At 36.5% G+C, this 25,482-nt stretch overlaps 1 protein-coding gene and 1 non-coding gene across 3 annotated transcripts in view; both read left to right on the top strand.

The window, feature by feature from the left end:
- Positions 1 to 25,482, top strand: part of ATF7IP2 (activating transcription factor 7 interacting protein 2) — a 98,350-nt gene that overhangs the window by 12,572 nt on the left and 60,296 nt on the right. The window lies entirely within an intron of this gene.
- LOC119002948 (U6 spliceosomal RNA) lies at positions 2,146 to 2,251 on the top strand. Its single transcript, XR_005069842.1, has one exon. It is a non-coding gene; the product is annotated as a U6 spliceosomal RNA (small nuclear RNA).

The following is a 25,482-nucleotide window of genomic DNA, read 5'->3' as shown; positions in this document are numbered from 1 at the left end:
AACACACCCAGAGACCAGAACACGGAATTATACAGAAGTCTGACAGCTACGAACCGTTCAACAGGGACGGTAAGAGAGGCAGAACCAGCAGCGGAGCTGGGTCGGGCAGGACAGATCCCCCGACCTAGGCGCTAGGCGCACAGGCAGCCCAAAGCCAGTTGGAGTACGGGGCAGACTGACCAAGGTCGCACATTGGCGCGCAGTGAGACGGACCACACAGGCCCCAGGGGACGAACCCAGTGGTGGAGGGTTGACAGCGGTGGCACACTCGAGTGCAGTGGAACGAAACGCGTGGGCCCGGTGACGGTGGTGGCTGCAGTGCTGGTGGGGGTCGCAGCAGCAGGCGGCGGAGGGAAGCCATTGTCCCTCTTTGACCCCGCCCCCACATACAACGTCACAACCCAGCGACTGAGTTGCCCTGCTCTGGTGAAAACCTAGGGCTCTGATCCTGCTACTTAACAGGCACAAGTAGCCCAAAAGATGGCGCAAGAGGAACTCAAAGTCCCAGAGCCAATAACTCTAAGCGACCGAGAAATTGCCAGCCTCTCAGAAGCACAATTCAAGACACTATTTATCAGGATGCTCACAGAACTGGTAGATTATAGTCACAAATTAGAGGAACATAGTCACAAATTAGAGGAACATATGAAGGCTAAACTAATTGAAATGAAGGGAGATGCACAGGAAACCAATAGTGATGGAAAGGAAACTGGGACTCAAATCAATGGAATGGACCAGAAGGAAGAACAAAACATCCCACCAGAAAGGAATGAAGAAATGAGAATTCAAAAAAATGAGGAGAGGCTTAGGAACCTCCAGGACATCTTTAAACGTTCCAACATCCGAATTATAGGGGTACCAGAAGGGGGAAAGAAACAGCCACGAGTGGAAAACGTATTTGAACAAATAATAAAGGAGAACTTCCCCAGTCTGGCAAAGGAAATAGACTTCCAGGAAATCCAGGAAGCTCAGAGAGTGCCAAAGAAGTTGGACCCAAGAAGGAACACACCAAGGCACATCATAATTACATTAGCCAAGACCAAAATGAAGGAGAGAATCCTAGAAGCATCAAGGGATAAGGGGACAGTCACCTACAAAGGAGTACCCATCAGACTGTCAGCGGATTTCTCAAAAGAGACCTTACAGGCAAGAAGGGGCTGGAAAGAAGTATTCCAAGTCATGAAATCCAAAGACCTACAGCCAAGATTGCTTTATCCAGCAAAGCTTTCATTTAGAATGGAAGGACAGATAAAGTGCTTCTCAGATAAGGTCAAGTTCAAGGAGTTCATCATCACCAAGCCCTTATTATATGAAATGCTAAAGGGACTTATATAAGAAAGAGATGATGAAAAATATGAACAGTGAAAGGACAGCAAACACACAGTTATTAACAACCACATCTAAAACAAAAGCAAACCAAGAGGACAGCTAGATCAGGAATGGAACCATAGAAATGAAGATCACATGGAGGGTTAGAAACAGAGGGGTGGGAGGAGGAGAAGGGGGGAGAAGGCACAGAAAATAGCATAGATGGTAGGTAGAAAATAGATAGGGGGGAGGGCGAGAATAGTGGGAGAAATATAGAATCTAAAGAAATTGAGACACATGGTTATAAACTAAGGGGGGGAGAATAGTGGGGGTGGGAGTGTGTGGGTGGAGGGGAATGAAGGGGGGAATAGAACAACTGTAATGGTATAATCAATAAAATATATTTTTAAAAAAAGAAAGAAAGAAAAAATGTTACCTGAGGAATTCTTATTTGGAAATATATATCAGATTTCACACAAAAAAAAGAGATTAGGGACTTAAATTCAGAATATACTCAAATCTTGGCTCAAACATCTCAGTTCTGGAACAATTCAATTTTTAACCAAGTTGTTACGGAAAAAATGTCTTGGTTGTCCAACAAAACTTCAGTTTTTGATTCTCCACCAAACACTCTTTTCATGTTGAAACTTGTGTGACCAGGCACACATCTCCCAGGTGACAAAGGAGATTAGGTTTTTGACCAAATTGCTTCTCCAACAATTTTGTTAGAAAACTTAAATTAGAAAACTGAGGTTCCACTATAGATATATATTTTTAAAACTTGTAAATTACAAGTCAATTTTTAAAAAACAACCCTATTTTAAACTGGGCAAATGAGTGCTCACTTCGACAGCACATATACTAAAATTGGAACGATACAGAGAAGATTAGCATGGCCCCTACAAAGGATGACAAGCAAATTCATGAAGTGTTCCATATTTAAATAAGTAAATGAGTAAATAAGTTGCCAAGTGATTTATGTAGATGTTTCTCTAAAGAAGATATAGAAGTGGCCAATAAGCACATGTAAAGATACCCAACACTGTTAGCCATGAGTTACATGCAAATCAAAGTGACAATGAGGTACCACATCACTTGCACCAAGATGGCAATGCTAAAGAAGATAATGAGTGTTGATGAAGAGGTGTTAAAATGGATTCTGTATACACTCCTGGTGTGAGTGTAAATTGATACAGACTCTAGAAAACAATCTGACTCTTCCTCCAAAGGTTAAATATTGGGTTACCATATGACTCAGCAATTCCACACTTAGGCATATATTCAAGGGAAATAAAAACATAGGTCCACTCAAAAATACATACATCAGTGTTAATAGTATCTGTGTTTGGTTTTATAGTAGAATGTATTATAAATACCCAAAGTTGTTCTTGAAAGTAAATATAATGTAAAAGTAAGCTAAAATCTGGGATACAAAATTCTAAATTCAATGAAAAAATATACTGCTCTGGCTGGTGTAGCTCAGTGGATTGGGTGCAGGCCTGAGAACCAGACGATCACAGTTCGGATTCCCAGTCAGGGCACATGCTTGGGTTGCAGGCCAGTTTCCGGCAGGGGCCAGTTCCCTGCAGGGGATGCACGAGAAGCAACCATACATTGATGTTTCTTTCCTCTCTCCTTCCCTTCCCCTCTAAAAAGATAAATAAATAAAATATTTTTTAAAAATGTAAGTGTTCAAAAATATTCTGTAACACTTTAAAAAAATACTAAAAGTGGTAATGATGAGAGGAAGGAAAATTTTTTTAGATAAGGAATACTCAATATTTTCACTCTAACCTCAATGGTTAAGGAAACATTGGCTGAAGAATGCTTTTAAAAAATCTTTAAATATACTGGGATTCATGGGATTGTAAAGCATATGTAGACCTTTTTAAATAAAAGGATGTTTTCATATTAAAGTAATATGAGATAACATAAGTAACAAAAAATAAAGCAAAAAGCAACAAGTTGTAAAAGTCAGAGGGCATAAAACCGAATGTAAAGTAAAGCCTTAATATGCCACTTAACAATAAATGTAATTGGCTCAAATTCTGTTAAAAGACAGATTCCTTAAGTTGTTTCCAAGAAGTTTTAAAAGAGACATCTGAAACAAAATTTTGGGATGGACAGTAATATATTCAGCAGGAGTTACATCATTAAACAAAATACAATGAAAAGGATAAATTAGATTAACTTTAATATTAACAGGATACTATCAATTATATATCTCAGGGAAAATGAAATTAGATTCCTTTCAATATATGGTAAAATTGATTTAGATGGAATAAGTACTTGAATTATAAATGGCAAATCTTTAAAATTTGAGAAAATATAGATGGCTTATCTTTCCAACGCTGTGTCACAGGACAGTACTATGATTTATACAATTTCTGTGAAATATGGTTTATTTGACAGCAAAGGATTCAAGCTGGTTGAAGAGGAGTTCTGATGATGCCAAGAATCCCACAATAGACTAAGTTGTAGCTTTTTTTCCCTCCTAGTAATTAATAACATTAATTACTCAGTCTCTCTCCAACATGTGAACTATCCCTTCAGTTAGGCAGTTACCAGTAGTTCCTTAGAGCCTTTTACTGGTAGTTTTACTTGTTTTTTCCAAATATTTTAATACGGAGGTTTTCCAGGTGAAGTACCTCTCCTCAGCATGCTTTTATCAACTAGCAAGTCGCAAACTGTTCTGACCCAATTATCTCATACTGTTTATAACCTTTAGGAATAATTCACTCTGAGCAAGTATTTCTATTACAGGCATCCCTCATTTTGTTACGCTTTGCTTTGTTGTGAAGGTTTGTGGAAACCCTCCATCAAAAAACTCTATCAGCACCATTTTCCAATATTTGTTTACTTTGTATCTGTCATATTTTGGTAGTTCTCATCACACTTCAAACTTTTTCATTATTATATTTCTTACAGTGATCTGTGACCTTTGATGTTGCTATTATAATTGTTCTGGGGCACCATGAACTACACCCATGTAAGATGGCAAACTTAATTGATAAATGTGTGTCCTTGCAGTGAGTATTTGCAGTCCATCCCACCATTCTTCTGACATTGCTTTAGCCAACTGACTCTGGCTGATATGTAGTTTGTAGATGAACAGCATGTTCTTAGCGACTAATTTAAAAAGATACAGACTCTGACCTTCAGTCGTCCTAGCTCTGGAAGATGAGCTGACCTTCAGCCATAAAACCAGGATGACGAAAACCAGACCATTGCTTGACCAATTTTGAGATCCTTATCAGAATGGACTGTGCTAGTCTGCACGTGGAGAACTTTTCAACCCCTCCCTTTGATCTTTTTGTTCTGCTTCCCCTCCCCCTTCTTATAAAAACCTCTGCTTGCACTGAGATGTTGAGATGCACTTTGAGACATGAATCCCCCCAGATTCTCAAATTGCTTGCATCTGCAAAACCACTTTCCTTTTCACCAGCACCTGTCTCATGAATTTGGCTTTCATTCTGGCAGGAAGTTGTACCTGTGTTCAGTTACATTGTGATTTCTCCACCGACTAGCTATTCTCTTGTCTCCCTCTGTTCAGTCTTCCCTATTTCCTGAGACACAACAATACTGAAATTAGGCCAGTTGACAAAACTGCAATGGCCTCAAAGTGCTCTAGTGAAACAAAAGTTGTGTGGCTCTCACTTTAAATCAGAACCTAGAAATGATTAAGCTTGGTGAAGAAGGCACATCAAAAGCCAGGATATACTGAAAGCCAGGTTTCTTGCTTGAAGGAAATTAAGTGCTACTCTAGTGAACACATGAGTGATAGGAAAGCAGAACAGCATTTTGGTGATACAGAGAAAGTTTTAGTGGTCTGGATAGAACATCGAACCAGCCACAACATTCCCCCAAACCAAAGACAAATTCAGAGCAAGCATTCAATGCTCTTCAATTCTGAGAAAGGTGAGGAGGCTGCAGAAGAAAAGCTTGAAGCTACCAGAGGTTGGTTTTGAAGTATAAGGAAAGAAGCCATCTCCATAACATAAAGGTACATGGTGGAACAGCAGGTACTGATGTTGAAGGTGCAGCAAGCTATCCAGATCTAGCTATAATTAATGAAAGTCAGTACACCAAAAAACAGGTTTTCAGTATAGATGTAACCATGTTCTATTGGAAGAAGATGCCATCTGAGACTTTCATAGCTATAGAAAAGTCAATGCCTGGATTTCAAGGCTTCAAAGGACAGGCTTACTCTCTTGTTAGAGGCTAATGCTGGTGGTGAATTTTAAGTGAAAGGCAATGCTTACTTACCATTTTGCAAATCCTAGAGCCCTTAAGAATTATGTTAAATATACCTTGCCTGTGCTTTATATGTGGAACAACAAAGACTGGATGACAACATATCTGATTACAACATGGTTTACTAAATATTTTAAGCCCACTGTTGAGACACACTCAGAAAAAAAAGATTTCTTTGAAAATATTACTGCTTATTGATAATGCACTAGGTTAGCCAAGAGCTCCAATAGACATGTTCAGCAAGATTAATGTTGTTTTCATGTTGCCAATACACTATTCATTCTTTAGTCCACAGATTAAGAATAATTTAGACTTTCAGGCCTTATTATTTAAGACATACATTTCATAAAACCGTAACTGCCATAGGTAATGATTCCTGTAATAGATCTGAACAAAGTAAATTGAAAACCTTCTGGGAAATATTTGCCATTAGGATGCCATTATAAACATCTATAATTATAGATCAAATTATAAATATTAACAGGAGTTTGGAAGCATTTATTCCACCCCTCATGGTTGACTTTGAGGGGCTCAAGACTTAAGTTGAAGAAGTAACTGTATTTTCCAATACACTAAAAGGCTGAGGATTCGATCTCTGGTCGCAGCACATACCTAGGTTGAGGGTTCAATCCCCAAGTCAGGGCACATAAGGGAGGCAACTGATCAATGTTTCTTCCATCAGTATCTACCTCCCTCCCTCCCCCTTTTCTATCTCACTTTGTCTTGTTCTAAAATCACATATCCTCAGGTGAGGAATTTTTTTTAATGTATCCAATTCACCCTGGCGAGTGGTCCATTTGCTTGGAGAAGCATCCCATACACTAATAGGTTGTGGGCTTGATTCCCAGTTGGGGTGCATACAGGAGGCAACTGTCAATGTTTCTCTCACATCTGTATTTTTTCCTTTCTCCCTCGTCTTCTCTCTAAAGTCAATAAAGATATCCTTGACTGAGGATTTTTAAAAAATGAGGAGCAAAGTCAAACCCCATAACCAAAGAAGGTACTTTTAACTCATATGATAAAGGATTGACCAAGGCTAGTTAAATACAATATGTTAAGTCCTATAAAAACTAAATGAGAAGAGACCACCCAATAGAAAATATGAGCAAGATACATGAGGAATTTTGCAGACAAGGAAATCTGTATAGCCAGTAAATTTTAAAAGATGGTGGTAATTAGGGAAATTCAAATTATGACAGTGAGATAAACATCTATATCCAACTAGATTGGTAAAAATTAACTCTGACAATACTAAGGACTAAGAAGGATGTATCTAGAATAGTGGTCTCTCTTACACATTGTCAATAGGTATATAAATTAGTACAACTGTTTCAGAAAATAATTTGGCTATCTTGAAAATTTGAGCATTTGATACCATTTTGCTACCCAACAAATCCACTCAAGAAATGCTTACAATCAGGAACAAGACTAGTATGCCTACTCTCAGCACTATTATTCACCATAGTAATGAATGTCCTAGCCAGAGTAATCGGGCAGGAAAAATAACAGGCATCCATACTGGAAGTGAAGAAGAAAAAATATTTGTTGGTGATACTCTTTATAGAAAACCTACAGACTCCACTAAAAGACTTAGAAATAATAAACAGATATGTTAAAGTTTCAGGATACAAAAATCAATGTACAAAAATTCATTATTTTCCTAACAAACAATGGAATATCAGAAAGTGAAATGAAGAAAAAATCCCATTTATAATTTCAACAAAAAGGATAAAATGCCTAGAAATAAACTCAACAAATAGGTGAAGCCTTATACTTTGAATACTACATGAAATTATTGAAAGAAATTAGACATACAAAGAAATGGAAAGATATTCATGGACTAAAGAATTCACATTGTTAAATGGCCATATTATCTAAAACAATATACAGGTTTAATACACTTCCCATCAAAATCCCAATGGCATTTTCCACAGAAATAGAACAAAAAAAATGTCCAAATTTCGATGGAATGACAAAGATCCCAAATATCCAAAGCAATCCTGAGGAAAAAGAATGTCAGACATACTACACCCCCAATTTCAAACCATGTTACAAAGCTACAATAATCAAAACACTGTGGTATTGGCAAAAAACACCAGTGGAACAGATTTAGAGTCCCATACATGGGCAACTAATTTTCAGCAAGGGAGCCAAAAACACAATGAAGAGAAAATAGTCTCTTTGATAAATATTGTTGGAAAATCTAGAAAACCACATGCAAAAGAATGAAATAAGACTGCTGTCTGATACCTTGCAAAAAATAACTAAAAATGGATTAAAGACTTGGATGTAAGCTGTGAAACAACAAAATACTTAGAAGAAAACACAGGCACTAAACTTAGAGAGTTTGGTCTCACAGGGGTTTTTATGAACTTGACCCCAACAGCAAGGGAAATAAAAGAAAAAGTAATTGAATGGGACTTTATCAAACTAAAAAGCTTCTATATAGAAAAAGAAACCATTAACAAAAGAAAAAGGCAACCAACATAATGGGAGAAGATATTTACAAACAATAACTCTAATAAGGGGCTAATATCCAAAATATATAAGGAATACATATAGCACAACAAAAATACAAACAGTCTGATTAAAAAATACAGGCCTTGAACAGACATTTCTCCAAGGAGGACATACAGAAGATCCAGAGACACATGAAAAGATGCTCAGTATCGCTAGCTATCAGAGAGATGCAAATTAAAACCACAATGAGATACCACTTTATATTGGTCAGAATGGCCATCATAAACAAAGCAAAAAACAAGTGTTGGAGAGGTTGAGGAGAAAAGGGGACCCTAATCCATTGTTGGTGGGATTGCAGACTGGTACAACCACTATGGATAATAGTATAGAATTTTCTAAGAAAACTAAAAATGGAATTGCCTTTGAGCTAGCAATTCCACTGCTAGGATTATATCCTAAGAACCCTGAAACACCAATCCAAAAGAACCTGTGCACCCCACTGTTCATAGCAGCACAATTTACAATAGTGAAGAGATGGATGCAACCTAGGTGCCCATCAGTAAATGAATGGATCCAAAAACTGTGGCACATATACACAATGGAATTCTATGCAGCAGAAAGAAAGAAGGAGGTCCTACCCTTTGCAACAGCATAGATGGAACTGGAATGCATTATGCTGAGTGAAATAAGCCAGGTGGTGAAAGACAAATACCACATGATCTCACCTTTAACAGGAAGCTAAACAACAAAACAGACAAGCAAGCACAATGTAACCAAAGGCACTGAAATAGAGAACAGGCTGACAGTGACCAGAGGGGAGAGGGGAGGGAATTTCAGGGGAAAAGGGGAAGGATTTACAGGAACTAGTATAAAGGACACATGGACAACAGCTAAGGGGGGTGGAAATGGGAGGGAGGTGGGGAGCACTGAGAGGGGTGGACTGGGATGGAAGTAGAAGACAGAAAACTATACTTGAACAACAATTAAATTAAAAAAATAAACATAGATATACCTAGAAAAAAAATAGAGGCCTTGAATAGACATTTTTCCAAAGAAGACAAACAGATAGGCAACAGATATATAAGATGTTCAACATTAGTGTTTGTAAGGGAATTGCAAATCAAAAACAGTTGAGATATCACTGCACACCTGTTAGAATGGCTGTTATCAATAAGACAGGAAATAACAAGCATTGGAGAGAATGTGGAGAAGAGGGAACCCTTGCACACCACTTGTGTGAATGTAAATTGGTACAGCCACTATGGAAAAATAGTTGGAGATTCCTCAAAAAATTAACAATAGAGCTACCATATGACCCAGTAACCTCTCTTCAGAGTATCTGCCCCCAAAATATGAAAACACTTATATCTTAGAGATGTAAGTAGTCCTATGTTCATCTCAGCATTATTTATAATAGCCAAGAGAGGGAAACAACCTAAGTGTCCTTTGACAGATGATTGGATTACAAATATGCAACGAAATTTATTATTCAGCCACAGAAAAGATAAAATTGTGCCATTTGTAACAACATAAGTGGCTCTTGAGAGTATAACTTTGCTTATCAAATGCCTCCCATCGTGAACAATTCAGTTTTCAACCCAATAACCCATTTCATGCTGATATAGTGGAATTTTGGTTCTCAGACTTAATTTGTTTGATTTATAATTGAAGAGGTAGAAAAAGAGGGAGGGGAGGTTATTCCTATTTCATTAATCAAGGGAATTGCTTGAGAAATAGAAGAGATACGAAGCCTTATTGAGAAATATCACCTTGACAAAGAAGCTACAAACCATGTGATTTCTTGTTCAATGACAGTGCAGTTTCATTTCTGACAAGTGTTAAAACACAAAAGCAAATATCATTGGACAGGTTGGTAGTGAGACACAGGCCCAATGATCCTGAAGCAAATTCTAAAGGAGCAAAGAGACAAAAGAGAGAAATAATCCCAAAACAGCTCCCTGATGTTTTTTTATGGATGGACTCCCTTTCCAAGCAATAACATTCCCTCTTCTCCATAGTCACTTAACAGTAGCACTTAAAATCAAAGGAAAGTTCTAGTGTATACACAAAGTTCTATTTTTTACCATATATTTCATTTACTTTTTGTTAAATTTTTATTTACAATTCATTTTTGAAGTGTTTATACATTAAACAATACATTAAACAGGTACTATGTATAAGAAAGTTTAAAGCAGGGAACAGATTTATTGAATTTATATTATTTTTTTAAAGATTTTATTTATCTTTAGAGGGGAAGGGAAGGAGAGAAATATCAGTGTATGGTTGCTTCTTGTGAGTCCCCTGCTGGGAACTGGCCTGCAACCCAGGCATGTGCCCTGACTGGGAATCGAACTGCAATTGTGTGATTCACAGGCCCACGCTCAATCCACTGAGTTACATCAGCCAGGGCTGAATTTACATTATTTCTCATAAAAAAAAAAAGATTGGGTTTTCAAACAAATCTCTTCTCACAAACAGCACTTAAAATGAATTAAGTTGAGAACTGAGCTTCCACTGTCTTACTACACCATGAAAGTAAAAATGTTTTTAATACACAGTGAAGTGAATGAACCGTGTGAGTATGAGTGACAAAACAAGTATTGAAAAACTGTAGTTTGCTCAAAAACAAGTTAAGCTGTGTATAGTTTACCTGACATTTATATAATTTACAAACAGCAGTGAAACTAAACTCAATTTAAAAATACAATTATGATGGTGAAGACGGGATGGGGGCATGTAATGGGGAAACAGGCATACAAGGGGGGACCCAAGAAAGCCCCGAATTTATTTATATAAAATAGTGTGTTTATTCTTACATGTTTAAACTTCAGTCATCTTCCAAGTACTTGCAATTTGATGCAATACACCCACTGAGACTGTTTTCCACTGCTCAAAACAGTGTTTGAACTTGTTTTTGTTGTATTTTAGTGCTTCTGCTGTTTTTTGTTTCACCTCTTCTACATTAGCAAAATGTTTCCATTTGATGACCTTTTTCGTTTGGGGAAACAAAACAAGTCTCTTGGGGTGAGATCGGGTAAATACAGAAGGTGGGGCACAGAAGTCATGTTGTTTTTGGTCAAAAACTGCTGAACACTCAGGGTGGTGTGGGCAGGTGCACTCATAAATCACCCATCGTGAAATAGGCAAATGTGTTGTCTTCAAAAATAATGAACCAAACTTGAACATAGCTTCCCTCACAACAATGTCAGCTGGTATACCTATCCAGATGGATTCCTAGAACACTCACCTAGCAGCCCAAGCTGGTAACAAAAGGGCCTCGCCCCCCAGGAGATACTTCTGGGGTTTTTGGGACCCCACCTTGTAAGTGCAAATTACTGGTAGTATTTGGTTGAATGGTAGGTTGTTCCAAAATAGTATTTTATTTAAGATATACTTTGATAAGTAGATTTTGCATGCTTTTATATGCATCAAATATAAAGGCATACTTGCCTCAGTGTTTTAGGGTTTTTCAGTAGGTCAGGTTTTTTCCCCAAAAGCCCTGAGAAGGACCATAGCAATGTGTTCATATGGTTAGTAGTTTCTGTAAGATTTTTAAAAGTAAGATATTTTAACTTTAGTTAATTTAAGACTACTCTTTCTTCATCTTGGTCTTTCTTTGATGAAATAAAAGTCACTTGTCACCTGGCAGCACAGTGGCTTCAGGCATTTTTTTTATTGAAGAACTACTTAATACAGGTTTAAAAGGATACATTCATGGTCATAGTCACAGGTGATATTTGCTTATTAGCCTTGATTGTGATAGGAACGTAGTCTACACTGCCTGGCACCTGAAATATGTGAGTGAGTGGTGGAGAAGTCAAGGATTGATGTTAATGTCACCAGAAAATAGGAAGGAAATCCAATTATCTGATATTTACAATTACAGGATTTAGTTTTCATAGATTTCCAGTGAAAAGAGGATTTTCCTCTTGTTAGAAATATATTCAATATCATATTCAGTTAGAAATTCATCATATTTGTTTTCTTTTTTTTAGGAATTCTGCCCTTAAAATAATTTTTATGTTTATAGGGCACAGAGCTGTTAGCATTACAAATAAGAAGTATGTCCTTACATGAAGCTAATTTTTTTATACATCTTGATTATCAACTTTTTAAAAATTAACCATACTAGAGGAAAGACTTAGTTTATTCACTTTTTCGTGTGGCAAATACTACAGAAGTTGTATTCATGAAGAGGCCATCAAATACACAGTCATATAAGAAAAAAATAGAATTCTGTATTGGATTTTGTGATGTTTATGTGTACATGATATTTTTAAATTTTGAATTTGTTGTGGTTTCTTGTTCTGATATAGTCACCTCAGACCTTTAGGTCTCAAAATCCTGAAACTGTTCCTGATCAAATGATATATTAAATAAAAAAGAACATAGTAAACAAAAGCTTGAAGTAACAAAATACATAATGATAAATGAAAAATATTTATCATTTGTATCATTCGTATGTATTATTTCTGTCTTAAATAAAAGATCTTAGAGTCCATCCTTGACTTTGAGTTTAATAAGTGTTCTTTACTGTGTTAGGTCTGTCATGTTTCATTATACATCTTTTTGTTTTGTTTACGTAATTCCTTTGATTGCCTTGTAATTTGGTGGTATAAGTTTGTTTTCTTAATTTTTATTTTTCAGTTACAGTGGAACAATATTATATTCATGTCAGGTATACAACATAGTGATTAAACAGTTACATAACTTAACAAAGTGATCACCTGATAAGTTCAGTACCCATCTGACTTTATACTGTATTATTAAAGTATTGACTCTGTTTCTTGTGCCTCTTTATATAACTGGCAATTTATACTTTTTAATACTTTCACCTTTTTTACCTAACCTCCTTAGCCCTACCGTCTGCCAACCATCAATTTGTTCTTTGTATCTGAGTTTGTTGCTGTTTTGTTTATCTGTATACTTTTTTTAGATTTCCATATATGAGTGATATTATACAGTATTTATTTCTGACTTATTTCACTCAGCAGAGTACCCTCAAGGTTCATCCATGTTGTTAGAAATGGGAAGATTTTCTTTTGTTTTTTTTGGTTGAGTAATAATTCTATTATGTACATGCACCACATCTTTATCCATTTGTCTGTCGATGGGCACCTAGGTTGCCTCTATATCTTGGCTGTTATAAACAATGCTTCAGTGAAAATAGGGGTGCATATATATTTTAGAATTAGTCCTCTCAAATTAATGAAGTTGAGCATTTTTCATATGTCTTTTGACAATACGTATATCCTTGTTGGAAGAAACCTCTATTTAGGTGCTCTGCCAAAATTTAATCAATGTTTGTTTGTTTGTTTTTTGGTGTTAGGTTGATTGAGTTTGGTATATATTTTGGATGTTAGCCCCATAATAAATATGTTGTGGGCAGATACCTTCTATTTAGTAGATTGTCTTTTAGTTTTGTTGATAGTTTTATTTGCTGTGTAACACCTCTTTGATGTAGTCCTGTTGGTTTATCTTTTCCTTTACTTATCTTGTCCAAGGAGACATATTCAAAAGTATATTACTAAGATTGATGTCAAAGAGTTTTTTGCCTGTGTTTCTTCTAGGAGTTTTATGTATTCATGTCTTACATGTAAGTTTTTAATCCATTTTGTGTTTATTCTTTGTATGTGGTATAAAAAGGTGATTCAGTTTCATTCTTTTGTATGTGTCCAGTTTTCCTAACATTATTTATTGAAAAAATGTCTTTATCCCATTACAGTATATATTTTGCCTCCTTTGTCATAGACTAATTGGTCATAGAGGTGTGGTTTATTTCTGGACTCTATTTTGTTGCATTAATCTCTGTTTTTATGCTAGTACCATACTGTTTTGACTACTGTAGTCTTATAGTGGTGGTATGATACCTCCCAACTTGTTCTTCTTTCTAAAGATTGCTTTGGCTATTCAAGGTCTTTTGTGGTTTCTTACAGATGTTAGTATTATATGTTCTAGTTCTGTGAAAAAGGGCCATTGGAATTTTGATAGGGATTGCAATGACCCTGTAGATTTCTTTGGGTAATATGGACATTTTAACTTTGATAATTCTTCCTAGCCATAAGCATGGCATATCCTTCTATTTATTGTTGTCTTTAATTTTTTTCCTTCAGTGTCTTAACAGTTTTTGAAGTACAGTTCTTTACCTACTTGGTTAAATATATCTTTAGGTATTTTATTCTTTTTGATGTAGTTGTAAGTGGAATTACTTTTTTTCATTTTTGTTTTGGATGGTCCTTTATTGGTATACAAAAGTTTAAATGATTTCTGAATATCAATTTTGTATCTTTTTACTTTACTGAATTCAGTTACTAGTTTTTTGGGTGGAGTCTTTAGGGTTCTAGCTATAAAGTATCATGGTAATCTGCAAATTACAGTTTATTTTTCTTTCCAATTTGGATGGCTTTTCTTGTCTGATTGTTGTGACAGGAACTTCTAAGACCATGTTAAATAAAAGTGGTAAAAGTGGACACCTTTTGTAGTTTCTGATGATAAGTAAAAAGCTTTTAGCTTTTCACTGTTGAGTATGATGTTTGCTGTGGTTTGCCGTGTATGGCCTTTGTTATATTGAGGTATGTTTCCTCTTTGCAGAGAGTTTTTTGTCATAAATGTATGCTGGACTTTATCAAATGCTTTTTCTACATCTGTTGATGTGATCATATGATTTTTCTCCTTCATTTTGCTTATTTGGTGTATTACATTAGTTGATTTGTAGACATTGAATCAGCTTTGCATCCCAGAAATAAATCCCACTTGATCATGGTGTGTGATCCTGTTAATATACGTATTGCTGAATTCAGTTTGCTAATATTCTATATAGGATTTTTGCATCTATCTTCATCAGGGATATTGGCCGGCAGTTTTTTTGTAATGTCATTGTCTGGTTTTGGAATCAGGGAAATGCTTGCATCATAAAATAAGCTTGAGAGCCTTTCCTTCACTTCAGTTTTTTTGAAATAGTTTGAGAAGGATTGGTGTTAATTCTTTGAATGTTTGGTAAGATTCACCTATGAAGCCATCAGTTTCAGGAGTTTTGTTTGTGGGGGATTCTTTTCATGCTGATTTAGTTTCTTTAATAGTTATTGATTTCAGATTTTCTCTTGATTCAGTCTTGGAAGATTGTATTTTTCTAGGAATTTATTCATTTCTTTCATTTTGTTTATTTTTGTTGGCATATAATTGGTCATAGTATCTTCTTATAATCCTTTGTATTTTTGTAGTGGCAGTTATCACCTCCTTCTTGTTTCTGATTTTACTTATTAGGTCCTCCCTTAACTTGATGAGTCTGGTTAAAGGTTATGTATTTTGTTTACTTTTCAAAGAATCAGCTCTTGGTATCATTGAACTTTTGTTATTTTCTTACACCTTATTTTATTAGTTTTCACTCTCATCTTTGTTATTTCCTTCCTTTCTAATTCCTTTAGATGTAAGGTTAGGCTGTTTATTTGATATTTTTGTTTTTTGAGATAGACCTGTACTGTTATGAATTTTCCTCTAGTACCTCTTTTGCTGTTTCCCATAGATTTTTGGGTTGTTGTGTTTTCATTGTCATTTGTCTCAAGGATCTTTTGATTTCTTTCTTGATCTTGTTATTAACCCATTTATTGCTTAGCATCAAGTTATTTAGCCTCCATGTGCTTGTATGTTCTTGTTTTTTTCATGTAATTAATTTCTAGTTTTGTAACATTTTGGTCAGCGGAGATGCTTGATACAATTTTAGCTTTAAATTTATCAAGACTCATTTTGTGGCCTCGGTTTATCCTAGAAAATCTTTTGTGTGCACTTGTAAACAATGTATATTCTGCTGCTTTGTGATGAGTGGCCCTAATAATATCAATTAAATCTATTCAGTCTAATGTGTTATTTAAGGCTGCTGTTTCCTTGCTGAATTTTCTATCTGCATCTATCTATTGATGGCAGTCTCTTTTAAAAAATTTTTTTAAATTAATTTTTAGAGAAAAGGGAAAGGAGGGAGAAAGGGAGAGAGATACGTGGGAGAAAAACATCGATCAGTTGCCTTTCACACCCCCAGCTGAGGACCTGGCCCACAACCCAGGCATGTGCCCTGACTAGGAATTGAACCTGCAACCTCACAATTCGCAGGCTTGCACTCAGTCCACTGAACCATACCAGCCAGGGCAGCAATCTCTCTCTCTCTTTTTTTTTAAGATTTTATTTATTTATCTTTAGAGAGGAAGAGAAGGAGAAAAGGAGAGAAATATCAATGTATGGTTGCCTCTCGTGAGTCCCCTGCTGGGAACTGGCCTGCAACCCAGGCACGTGCCCTAACTGGGAATCGAACCGCGATTATGTGGTTGAAGGGCCCACGCTCAATCCACTGAGCTACACCAGCCAGGGCACAATCTCTTCTTATACCTGCCAATATTTGCTTTATTTACTTTGGTGCTCCTATGTTGGATGTATAGATGTTTATGAGAGTTATGTCCTTTTCTTGGATTGATCATTTTCTCATTATGAAATGCCTGTCTTTGACTCTTATTACAGCCTTTGTTTTAATAGTCTATCTCATCTAAGTATTGCCACCCAGTTTTTTTGGTTGTTCTTGTTTTTTCATTTGCACAAAATACCATTTTTCACCCCTTTATTATCAGTCTGTCCTTTGATCTAAAGTTGGCCTCTTGTAGATAGCATATGTACAGGTCTTGTGTTTTTATCCATACAGCCACTGTGTTTCTTAATTGGAACATTTAATCCATTTACATTAGAAGTAATTATTTATAGGCCTGTAGTTATTGCTATTTTTATTTATTGCCTCTAAATGGTTTTATAGTTTTCAGTTTCTTTGTTCATTCTCTTGTATGTTGATGACTTTAAGGGTGCCGCACTTGGATTCTTCTCTCTTTATTACTTGCACATCCCTTGCAGATTTTTGGTTTGTGGTTACTGTATAGTTTGTATATAACAAGCTTTTAATAGCCATTTATTTTAAGCTGCTTGTCACTTAAGTTTGAACGCATTCTAAAATCACTATAATTTTTACTCACCCCTTCCATTTGTATGTTTTAATAATTTTTTTACTTCTTTTGTACATGTCTTTGTGTGAGCCCTTAATTTATTAGAATTTGCATGAGTCTTACTTTTTTTGCCTTTTAAACTTTGTATTAGCTTTATAGTTGGGTGATCCACTGCATTTACTAAATGTTTGTGAGTAAGAACTCTTCCTTTGCTGTATTTTCTCATTCATACTTTTGATCTTTCCTTATTTATTTAAAGAAATCCCTTTAACATTTTTTGTAATACTTGTTTATTGGTGATGAACTTCTTTAGCTTATTCTTGTCTGGGCAACTTTATCTATTCTTCATTTCTAAATGATAGTTTTACTGAGTAGAGTTATATTGGTGGTAGGTCTTTGTTTTTATCACTGTTAATATTTTGTGCTCTTCCCTGATTGCCTACATAGTTTCTTTTGAAAAATTAGCTTATTATATTATTGTAGCTCCACTGTATGTAACTAATTTATTTTTTCTTGCTACTTTTACGATTATCGTTTTGTACTCTTTTATTTTTTTAAATGTATTTTATTGACTATGCTATTACAGGTGTCCAAGTTTTTTTTTCCCTTTGCCCCTTTCCACAGTGTACCTTCCTGTTTCCTCCAGCAATCTAGCAACCCTCTCTAGCAGTCCACCCCTTATATCCATGGGGCATGCATATGAGTTCCTTGGCTACTCCATTTCCTATACTCTTTTCTAACATTCCCCCGTCTATTCTGTACCTACCAATTTGTACTTCATAATCCCTGCAGCTTTTACCCAAAACTCACCCTTCCCACTCCCAACTGATGGCCTTCCAAAATATCTCTTTATCAGTTACTCTGTTCTGATGGTTTGCTTAGTTTGTTTTTTAGATTCAATTGTTGATAGTTGTGAATTCATTACCATTTTAATGTTCATAGTTTTGACCTTTTTCTGTTTTCTTTTTTTAATATTTTATTTATTTACTTATTTTTAGAGACAGGAATAGGAGGTAGAAAGAAAGGGAGAGAAACACTGGTGCGTAACAGAAACGTCACATCAGTCAGCTACCTCTCACACACCCACAACCAGGGATGGAGCCCATAGCCCAGTCCCTTTAACATTATATATAATAATGGCTTAGTGATAATGAACTTTTTTAGTTTCACCTTGTCTGGGAAGCACTTTATCTGCCCTTCCATTCTAAATGATAGCTTTTCTGGGTAGACTAATTTAGGATACAGGTCCTGGCTTTTCATCATTTTTAATACTTCTTGCCAGTCCATTCTAGCCTGCAGAGTTTCTTTTGAGAAATCAGCTGACAGTCTTATGAGGTCTCCTTATAGGTAACTATCTGGTCTTCTCTAGCTGCTTTTAAGAATCTTTCTTTATCTTTAACCTTTGGTATTTTAATATGATGTGTCTTGGAGTGGGCCTCTTTGCATCCATCATAATTGAGAGACTCTGTGCTTCCTGAATATGTATGTCTATTTCCTTCACCAAATTGGGGGAGTTTTCTTTCATTGTTTTTTTCCCCAAATAAGTGTTCAATTTCTCGCTCTTTCTCTTCTCCTGACACCATGATTTGAGCGTTGGTTTGTTTGAAGTTGTCCCAGAGGCTCCTTAGCCTATCCTTGGGTTTTATTGGATTCTCTTTCTTGTTGCTATTCTGATTAAATTTTTTTTCTTCCTTACGTTCCAAGTCATTGATTTGATTCTTGGCTTCATCTACTCCACTGTCGGTTCCCTGTAAGTTTTCCTTTATCTTATTTAGTGTTACTTTCATTTCTGCCTTTTTCTTTTTTATGCTGTTGAGGTCCTCACTAAATTCCTTGAGCATCCTAATAACCAGTGTTTTGAACTCTGCATCTGATAGATTGCTCATCTCCATTTTGTTTAGTTCTTTTTCTGCATTTTTGTTCTGGTCTTTGATTTGGGCCACATTTCTCTGTCTTCTCATTTTTGTAGACCTTCCTGTATTTGTTTCTATATATTAGTTAAAGCTGCTTTGACTCCCTGTCTTAGTAGCTTGGACTATTGTGAGAAAGTGCACTGGTAAGTGAGATGGGGCAGAGCTATAAGTAACCACCAGGACATGGCAACCCTTGTAACCCAGGTTGATGGAGTCTCCAATATGGTGTCACAGCTGTGGCTGTATTTGGGGGAGGGCTTAGACAGGGGACAGTGCTGTTGCCTGGCCTTTGGAGTTTGGTCCAGGAGGATGCTATCCACTGGTACTCCCCCTGTGGCCAGAGAATTCAGTTTCTTCCTGTTTACTGCTGGTACTCTTCCAGCTGCTATCCCGGTGCTGAGCCCAGAGGGAGTGAGTCTGTGTAAGTCTTAAGTTCCTTGCAGGCCCTTTAAGAGGAGACTCCTTAGAATCCCGCAGTTTCTTTCTTCACCACAATGCCCACTGGTTTTTATAGCCAGGAGTTGTGGGAACTTATCTTCCTGTCAGTGGTTCCCAGGGCTGAGTGTTTTGGTGTGAGACTGGGATCCCTTACTCCCTAGATGTACCTCCTGATTTTTATCCACCAGACATGGGCGTGGGACTGCCAGTTCTGGGGCTCTAGGCCTCAGCATCCCTGCCCCTTCTACCTGTATGGATGAATGTGGCTTCTTTAATACCTTGGATGTCAGACTTCCATATAGCTTGATTTTCTGATGATTCTAAATGATACTTGTTTTGTAATCTGGTTGTAATTTTCAGTGTGGGAGCACGAGGAAGAAAGCGGTGTTTACCTATGCCTGCATCTTGATGGGAAGTCTCTGAATATTTCTTGCATATCCCTTCTAGCCTGAAAAATTTCTTTTAGGAAATCACCTGACAGTCTCATGGGAATTCCCCTTTAGGTAACAAACTGCTTTTCTCTTGCTGCTTTTAAGATTCTCTTTTTAATATTTAGAATTTTAATTATGATGTGTCTTGGAGTGGACTTCTTTGCATCCAACTTGTTTGGGACTCTCTGTGGTTCCTGGACTTGTATGTCTAATTCCTTCACCAAATCAGGGAAATTTTCTTTCATTATTTTTTCAAATAGATTCCCAATGTCTTGCTCTTTCTCTTCTTTAGGACCTCTGTGTTGTGAGTTGGAATGCTTAAAGTTGGTCCCAGAGGCTGCTTACCTGTCCTCATTTTTTGGATTCTTTCTTCTTCTTGTTCTGTATGGTTGCTTTTTGCTTTCTTATGTTCCAAGTCATTGATATGATTCTCAGCTTAATTCTCAGTCATTGATTCTCTTATGATCATTGATATGATCCACTATACTATTGTTTCTCTGTAAATTGTTCTTTATTTTAATTAGTGTATCCTTTGTTTCTGATTGGATTTATTTTAAAGATTTTATTTATTTTCAGGGAAGGGGAAAGATAGAGAAAAGTTGATATGTGAGAAAAACATCAATTGCTTTCCAACACAGGCCCCCAACTTGGAACCTGGCCCACAACCCAGCTATGTGCCTTCAAGAATGGATTCAAACCAGTGACCTTTTGATTCCCAGGCTAATGTTCAATCCACTGAGCCACACCAACCAGGGCTGAATGTATGTTTTTTAGGCTCTTGAGGTCCTTGCTATGTTTCTTCCACATCCTTATAACCAAGTGTTTAGAACTCTGCATCTGATAGATTAGTTGTGTCCATTTCATTTATTTGGGTTTATTGTTACTCAGTTACAGTTGTCCCTCCTTTTTCCCCTTTGCTCACCCCCAACTCCATCCCCAGCTCCACTCATCAATCCTCCCTCATCGTCGGTGCATATGAGCCCTCTATTCATGTTCATTTGCTTGTCCCTTCTACTTCTTTCCATTGTTATCCCTCTCCCCTGTCTTCTCTGGTCACTGTCAGTTTGTTCTTTATTTCCAAGTCTCTAGTTCTGTTTTGCTCATCTGTTTGTTTTGTTGATTAGGTTCCACTTATAGTTGAGATCATACTCTATTTGTCTTTCACCACTTTGTTTAACTTAGTATAATGCTCTACAGTTCCATCCATGCTGTCACGAAAGGTAGGAGTTTTCTTCTTTCTGCTGTGCAGTATTCCATTGCATAAATGTACCAGTTTTTTGATCCACTCGTTTACTGATGGACACTTGGGCTGTTTCCGGCACTTGGTTATTGTAAATAGTGCTGCTATGAACATAGGGGTGCATAGGTTCTTTTGAATTAGTGTTTCAGAATTTTTAGGGTATAATACCAACAGTGGTATTGCTGGGTCAAAAGTCAGTTCCATCTTTAGTTTTCTGAGGAAATTCCTTACTGTTTTCCAGAGTGGCTCTCCAGTCTGCATTCCCACCAACAGTGTACTAGGGTTCCCTTTTCTCCACACCTCATCAGCACTTAATTTATTAATGATGGCCATTCTGACTAGTGTGAAGTGGTATCTCATTGTGGTTTTAATTTGCTCTCTCTAATGGCTAGTTACGTTGAGCATTTTTTCATTTGTCTCTGGACCCTCTGTATGTCTTCCTTAGAGAAGTGTGTGGTCAGACCTTTTGCCCATTTTAATTAGATTGTTTGTCTTCCTGGAGTAGAGTTGTGTGCATTCTTTATATATTTTGGAGATCAAACCTTTGTTCGAAGTATCATTGGCAAATATGTTTTCCCATATTGTTGGTTCTCTTTCCATTCTGTTGATGTTTTACTTAGCTGTACAGAAGCCTTTTAGTGAAGTAGCCCCATTTGTTTATTCTTTTTCTTGTATCCCTTGCCCTAGGGGATGTATCAATGAGAATACTGCTGTGTGGGATATCTGAAATTTTCCTGCCTATGTTTTCCTCTAAGATTTTTGTGGTGTTGTGCCATATATTTAAGTTCTTTATCCATTTTGAGTTTATTTTGGTGTATAGTGTAAGTTGGTGGTTTAGTTTTACTTTTTGGCATGTATTTGTCCAGCACTATTTATTTTTGGCATGTATTGTCACAACACTATGTATGTATGTATGTATGTATGTATGTATGTATGTATTTAAATCTCTTTCATCTCAAGCCCATCTGTGTATTTATTTTATTTTTTAAAGATTTTATTTACCTTTAGAGGGGAAGGAAAGGAGAGGAGAGAAATATAAATGTATGGTTGCGTCTTGTGAGTCCTTTGCTGGGAACTGGCCTGCAACCCAGGCATGTGCCCTGACTGGGAATCGAACTGCGATTGTGTGGTTCGCAGGCCCACACTCAGTCCACTGAGCTACACCAGCCAGGGCTCCCAACACTATTTATTGAAGAGGCTATTTTTATTCCATATTGTTCCTGCCTCCTTTATCAAATATTAACTGACCATATTGACATGAATTTATTACTGGGCTCTTTATACTGTTCCAGTGGTCTGGTTCTATGCTAGTACCAGACTGTTTTGATTACAGTAGCCTTGAAATACAGTTTGATATCAGGTATTGTGATCCCTCATACTTTGTTCTTCTTTCTCAAAATTGCTGAGGCTAGTGGGCTGTAGTTTTCTTTCTTTATCGTGTCTTTATCTGGTTTTAGAATTAGGATAATACGGGCCTCATAAGAAGAATTTGGGAGCCTTTTCTCTAACTGAATTTTTTGGAATAGTTTGAGAAGAATTGGGGTTAGCTCTTCTCTAAATGTTTGCTAAAATTCTGTGAATTGTCGGACTTTTGTGTGCTGGGAATTTTTTGATTACTGCTTCAATTTCACTAGCTGATACTGGTGTATTCAAACTTTCTGCTTCTTCTTGACTCAGTTTTGGAGGATTATATGTTTCTAGAAACTTAGTCATTTCACCCAGATTGTCAGATTTCTTGGCATATATTTGTTCAGAGTAATTTCTTACATCCTTCATATTTTTGTGGTATTGGTCATAATTTTACCTATTTTGTTTCTGATTATATTTATTTGGGTCATCTCTCTCTCTCTCTTTTTTTTGAGTCTGGTTAAAGGCTTGTTGATTTTGTTTATCTTTTCAAAGAACCAGGATTTATTGATCCTGGATTTATTGATCTTTTGGATTGTTTTTTTCAGTCACTATGTCATTTAAATTCTGATCTGATCTTGATTATTTCCTTCTTTCTACTCGTTCTGTGTTTTGTTTGTTGTTGTTCCTCTAGATTTCATAGATATAGGGTCAGGTCTTTTATTTGGAATGTTTCTACTTTTTTAGGTAGGCCTGTATTGCTATGAATCTCCCTCTCAAGACTGCCTTTGCTGTGTCCCGTAAGTTTGGGACTGTTGTGTGTTCATTTTTATTTGTTTCCAGAAACTATTTGATTTCCTACTTGATCTCATTGTTAACTCATTCATTGTTTAATAGCATGTTACTCAGGCTCCATGGATTTGACTGTATTTGAGTTTTACCCTTGAGGTTGATTTCTAGTTTCAAGCCATTGTGATTTGAAAAAAAAATGCTTTATATGATTTCAGTTTTCTTAAATTTTTGAGTCTTATCTTTTGTCCTGTAATGTGGTCTGTCTTTGAAAATGTTCCTTGTGCGCTTGAAAAGAATGTATATTTTGCTTCTTTGGAGTGAAAGGTCCTGTTAAGCCCATTTGGTCTAATATATCATTCAGTGCCACAGTGGCCTTGTTGATTTTTCATTTGGAAGATCTGTCCATTGTTGCGACAGTGTGATGTTAAAATCTCCTACTATAAGTGTGTTGCTATCTATATCTTTCTTGAAGTTTTCCAAGAGTTTCCTTATATATTTAGTTGCTCATATGTTTGGTGTTATCCATTCACAATGCTTACTGATGGATGCTTCCCTTTAGAATTATGAAGTGGACTTCTTTGTCTCTTTGTATGGGCTTTGTTTTGAAATCTATTTTGTCTGATATAAGTATTGCTACCTTGGGTTTTCTTTTCCCAGTCCATTTGCTTGGAATATTTTTCCCAACCTTCACTTTCAGTTAGTGTAGGTCTTTTGTTCTGAGGTGGGTCTCTTATAGACAGCATATATGCAGATCATGCTTTCTTATCCATTCAGCCACCCTGTGTCTTTTGATTGGAGCATTTAATCCATTTATGTTTAATGTTACTACTGAAAGGTACTTACCCACTACAATTTTTCATATTGTATCTGCGTTCCCCTCTCTCACACTATACCTTCATCTTACAGTGGTCCCTTTGGTATGTCTTGCAATGCTGGTTTGGAGGTGTATTCTTTTAACCATCTCTCATTTGGAAAACTCCTTATTTTGCCTTCTGTTTTGAATGACAGCCTTGCCAGGTAGAGTAGTCTTGATTGCAGGCCTTTGTTTTTCATTACTTAGAATATTTCTTGCCATTCCCTTCTGATTTTTAGTGTTCGTGTTGAGAAATCAGCTGATAACCTTATCAGAGCTCCCTTGTATGTTACTGTCTGTTTCTCTCTTGCAGCTTTTAAGATTCTCTCTTTGTCTTTAAAATTTGGCATTTTAATTGTGATATATCTTGTAGTTGGTCTCTTTGGGATTGTCTTGATTGAGACTCTCTGTGCTTCCTGAACTTGCATGCTTTTTTCCCTCTCCAAGTTCAGAAAGTTTTCTGTCACTATTTTTTCAAACTGGTTTTCTATCACTTGCTCCTTTTCTTCTCTTTCTGGTATTCCTGATTCAAATGTTGCTTCATTTCATGTTGTCCTAGAGTTCTCTTAAACTATTCTCATACTTCTTGAGTCTTTTTTTCATGCTGTTGTTCTACCTGGTATTTCTTCCTACCTTGTTTTTCAGCTGACTAATTCAGTCCTCTGCTTCATCCAGCCTGCTGGTAATTCCTCTAGTGTATTTTTTATTTCATATATTGTATTTTTCATTTATTTATGGTTTTTGTTTATAGTTTCCATTTCCTTTTTCATGCTATTATGGTTCCCACTCAGTTCCTTGTAATTGTCACTGAGTTCCTTGAATTATCCTTATAGGCATTTTTTTGGAGTCTATGTCTAATAGATTGCTTGCCTCAATTTTATTTGTGTCTTCTACTGGGGATTATTCCATTCCTTTCCATTGCAGTTTCTTTCTTTGTCTCCCCATTTTAGGTGATTCTTTTTGTTTGTTTCTGTATCTCAGTGTGCTCTGTTTTGCCTGCCTGTTTTCATAGGGTGGACTTATGTGGTAGGAGTTCTGTTGGACTCAGTAGTGCAGTCTCTTTGATCTCCTTGTCTAAATACTCTAAGTTGTGCTTCTGTTTCTGTGGGCTCTCTTGTTATACTTGAGTTTAATTGTTGATCGCTTCTTTGTTGGTGGGTTCTCCCTTCCAGTGGGCTTACTGTTGCACAGGTGTTGGTTAACAAAGCAGTATTACCAGACAACCAATCTTACACCAGCAAAAAGAACCCCCTACCACATTAGCAATCTCAACCACAATTGAGCAGAGATTGATAAAGGTGAAGAGAGATTACAGATGTTACAGCTATGAAAAATGGAATATGAGATGACTAAAAGAGGGGAAAATATTATTGAGTGGTAAGAGGGAGGAGAATTGATAAGAATAGGTATAGAACCAAGGTGAAGAAAGTTAGAGAAGAAAACTTAAAACATAAGTAAAACACAAAAGAAT

Source organism: Sturnira hondurensis, unplaced genomic scaffold, assembly GCF_014824575.4.
Source record: "Sturnira hondurensis isolate 20B ecotype Veracruz unplaced genomic scaffold, ASM1482457v3 Scaffold0018337, whole genome shotgun sequence".
Lineage (NCBI taxonomy): Eukaryota > Metazoa > Chordata > Mammalia > Chiroptera > Phyllostomidae > Sturnira > Sturnira hondurensis.
Note: the sequence above shows the minus strand (reverse complement) of the source record. Positions and strands in the feature narration are given on the sequence as shown.